The following is a 4,728-nucleotide window of genomic DNA, read 5'->3' as shown; positions in this document are numbered from 1 at the left end:
TTGCCACCAGCTGGTTTCCTTCCCCCCCCCACTTTTCTCTCTCAGCTCTTCCCCCGGGGCGGGGGGGAGGGCTTAAGGTACCCCACAGGAAGGAATTCCCAAGTGAGCCTTCCTGGCCTCTCAAAGGGTTTCTGCACTTGGGTGGTGGCAGCATCTACCAATCCAAGTTCAGAAAAAGGCTGTAACCTTGGAAGTTTAATACAAGCCTAAAGTGGCCAGTATTAATTTTTTAAAGTCCTTGTGAGCCCCCATCTTCTGCAGAAAAATCAGCCCTGACAGCTTAGGTCACTGTAACACAGGGGTCCCCAACACGGTGCCTGAATTTCTGCGGCGTTTTGGCGGCGACACCTCTTGATGACGTCACTTGTCTGTGGCAAGTGGCATCACTGAGAGGCGTCGCCGCCGAAACGCTGCAGAAATTCGGTGGCGACGTCGCTCGATGATGCCACTTGCCGCCGAGAAGTGACATCATCAAGAGGTGTCGCCACCGAAACGCCGCAGAAATTTGGTGGCATTTCGGTGGGTGCTCTACCGCCACCAGGGTCCTTCATCTGGTGCCCGTCAGACATAAGGCAGAGGGATAACTCAGTGGTTTGAGCATTGGCCTGCTAAACCCAGGGTTGGAATACTGTGAGCAATTTTGGTCTCCCATGTTTAAGAAAGATGACCTCAAACTGGGACAGGTGCAGAGAAAGGCTGCTAGAATGATCAGAGAAATGGAAAACCTACCTTATGAGAGGAGACTCAAAGAGCTTGGCTTGTTTAGCCTAATCAAAAGAAGGCTGAGGGGAGATATGTTTGCTCTCTATAAATATATCAGAGGGTAATTACCAGGGAGAGAGAGGAGTTATTTAAGTTAAGTGCACATGTGGACACAAGAAGAAATGTCCATCAATAAGTTTAGGCTTGGAAGGTTTCTAACCATCAGAGGAGTGAAGTTCCGGAAGAGCCTTCCAGGGAGAACAGTGGGGGAAAAAAACCTAAATGGCTTCAAGACCGAGTTTGAGAAGTGTATGGATGGTATAATGTGATTGCCTAAAATGACATGTATCCAATCTGTAAGTGCTAGCAGCAAGTATCTCCAATGGCTGGTGATGGGACACTAGATGGGGAGGGCTCCGAGTTACTACGGAGAATTTTTTCCCAGGTGTCTGGCTGGTGGGTCTTGCTCAAGGTATAAGTCATCACCATATTTGGGTACAGGAAGGAATTTTCCCCTGGGTCAGAATAGGAGTTTTTCACCTTCCTCTGCAGCTTGGGGCATGGATCACTTTCAGGTTTAGACTAGTGCAGGGATTCTCACACTCCATTGCACTGCGACCCCCTGCTGACAACAAAAATTACTTCTTGACTTCAGGAGTGGGGGACTGAAGCCTGACCCAGCTCCAGCCCCACTGCCTTGGATGTGTGTGTGTGTGTGGGGGGGGGGAAAGCCCAAGTCCCACCGCTCTGGGCAGGGGGGGCCAACCTGAGTTCTGTGGCCCAGGGCTGAAGCCCTCAGGCTTTGGCAGTGGGGTTTCGGCTTCAGCCCTAGGCCCCAGCAAGCCTAAGCCAGACCTGGCGACCCCATTCAAAGGGGGTCGCTACCCACTTTGGGGTCGTGACCCATAGTTTGAGAACTGCTGGACTAGTGTAAATGGTGGATTCTCTATCAGTTGAAGTCTTTAAATCATGATTTGAGGACCTCAGTACCTCAGCAGAGGTCTGGGTGTATTAGGAGTGAGTGGTATAGTTCTGTGACCTGCAATGTGCAGGAGATCAGACTAGAAGATCATGATGGTCCCTTCTGGCTTTAAAGTCTGAAGTGTTTAGATAAGGAGCGGAGTCTCTCTAAAAAGATTTGCTGTGGCTCAACAAGAATGTATGGGCTCAGTGCAGGAATTATGAGGGGAAATTCTCTAATCTGTTATACAGGTCAGACTAGATAGTCCGCATGGTCCTTCTGGCTTCCGTAGCCAATTAGTTCATTTTATTATCTATCTATTGTTGTGCTGTGTGATGTTATGATTAACTCATATACTATGTTACATATAATGAATATACACTAAATAGATTTCAGTTGTAAGATAATAGAAGTACAAGATTGATAAATATTCAGGAGTGATCAGTATGCATTAGGGATATAAGTAAAGCACAGCGGAAACGCAAGGCCTAGGCCGAGGCCTGTAAGATTTCAACTTAGCTATATGAGGCCATAGGCTTAAGAATGCCGGATGTAAGCAAGTGACCAAAGAATGACCCTATGCCCGTAATGTCACAAGACTACTGGAAAGATGTGCCAACAGGTGATGTTACAGAAAATGGAACGCAATGTACTGTTCATGACATGAGATCCCTTATTGTAACATTGTTTATAACACATGTCCTGGCTCCAGCGTACATATTATGCATCGATGCTAATGAAAATAAGAGGAACTGCACACAATGGGGCCCTCCAATATTTATGGGGTGTGGAAATATAGATAAGGAAAAAGAGGAGTGAAACCTTCATGCACATACACAGAGTGAAACCTTCATGCACATACACATCTAGTCAAAATGATAATATAAAAGAGGGTTCCCAGCAATGTTCCCTCCAATATTTTCCACCAATCTGCGGAATGAATTTTGTTATGTGCAGCACCAATATTGAGGTAATGTGTGCCACCACTACAAATAAAAAAACCTAGATATAATATATACTTTTAAACAGTTCATAGGTATGGAAGAAGATGAATATTAAAACAAGGGAAAATTAAGGTGCCCAGCTTAAGATGGTTATTTAATATGAAATCAAATAAGAAGATTAACACTGCCCTTGGAGTACATGTATTTTATCATCCTTTCTAACAACTCAAGCTAGTAAACACACCAAAATATGGCATACTGAATACAAAATCATGGCCATTAAGTGAACAAATAAAAAATATGCACCAAAGGCCAATTTAATAACCTACTCAACAGTGTATTTATGCAAGTTTTCAGGTGCAGAAGTTTGCCCTGTATTTATTTACTTCTGAAAAACACCAAAAGTTAGATTCTGACTGTGTGGAGACATCCACCATTATAGAACCCACTGCGATGTTCTGTACCTCATGGGAACACCCTACATCCTCATGTTCATCCTTATAATATGATTGTGGGGTATCTAATGAAAAGTTTGTCATGTCGGGTGACTTTGGAAAGCTCATGGTATACTGAGCATTGTTGTTATGGTAATGTTATAGTAATGTTATGGGTTGTAATTTCATGTATATATAATTATGAGGCTGAAAATGTGTCCTTGTGGCTTAAAGCAAGCCCAGGCAAAAGCTCCCCCAAAGCAGAGGGGCAGTTCACACCTCATCAGGGCATGTATGGGACAAACCCAGCCCAGCCTCACAGGAACAAAGGACACTGGTCTAGGCAATAACAAAGGATCTGTTGGACTCTGGATTGAGTCACCCCCTTTCATTTGGTCAGTTTGGGACTGCGATGAGGTAATGCTCACCTGACCCTGAAGAACTGAGAACACCCAGGGCACCGGGTGCAGTTAGAGGAGGAGGGATTGAGCAGTTTGGGTTTGGAAGGGCAGAGGGGATCACTTGCACCTGTAGGGAGCCTGATGCGGTCACTAGCTCAGCACAGAGAAGAAAGCAGCTGTATAAAATTCTCAATTGGAGCAGGAAGGGGGCTCCTTGTAACTGCTGCTATGTTGTGATGCACCATAAAAAGTCATAAAGAGACAGAATGGAAGTTCCCTAGCAGACTGCATGCTGCTTAATTCACACAGAGGTCTGCCAGCCAGGGGTTGCAGGAACTGATGGGGGAGCCCATTCAGAGTTAGAAATTTAAAAATGAACATTGCCTGCAATCTCTTCATGACACTTCATGCTGTAAATTGTGAGTGACAACACATTTTTGTGTCTTGTCAGACAGTAAAAACCATGTTGTATATTAATCTATTTGCCAACATTTTTCCCCATGTAATAACACAATAAGACTGGATAAGAAACCACAGTAATTACACATAAGTCAGTGAGAAATAGGGAAAGAAACACAGATATTTCTGAAAGAAAGTTTAGGGGGAAATTATCTAGGAAAAATAGTTTCAGCAGCCCATGCCACCTAGACACAAGCAGACTAGATAAAAACCACAAATAAATCCATCAAAAGATAATTTTAGGGTATTTATTTTCAAATAATCAAGGTAAGTGTAGGGCACATGCTATGAATGGCATATTTTGAATAAATCTTCAAAACTGAATTATGACATTGAAAATGTTCATAACACATCACGGTTAAAACAAAAAGGAGTCCTAGCCATGCCATGTGATGTGCCCAGGGGCGGCTCTAGGCACCAGCAAACCAAGCTGTTGCCTAGGGCGGCCAAATCTAGGGGGCGGCAGGCTGGGCCGGTGGACCTGCCGCAGTTATGTCTGCGGGAGGTCCACCGGAGCCGCGGACGACCGGACCTGCCGCAGGCATGACTGCGGAGGGGGGCTCGTCCCGCGGCTCGGCTGGACCTCCCGCAGGCATGACTGCGGCAGCTCAAGCGGAGCCGCCGGACCCGCGAACCGTCCGCAGCCGTGCCCGCGGGAGGTTCGCTGTTCCCGCGGCTCCGGTGGAGCTCCCGCAGTCATGCCTGCGGCAGGTCCGCTCGTCCCAGGGCTCCGATGGACCTGCCACGGGAGCTCAACCGGAGCCGCGGGAAGAGGGGACCCGCCGCGGGACCGAGGAAGGGCGGCGCAGCGCACCGCGCTGCTTGGG

This window comes from Mauremys reevesii, unplaced genomic scaffold (assembly GCF_016161935.1).
Source record: "Mauremys reevesii isolate NIE-2019 unplaced genomic scaffold, ASM1616193v1 Contig13, whole genome shotgun sequence".
Taxonomy (NCBI): Eukaryota; Metazoa; Chordata; order Testudines; family Geoemydidae; genus Mauremys; species Mauremys reevesii.
This window is presented reverse-complemented; position numbering follows the sequence as displayed.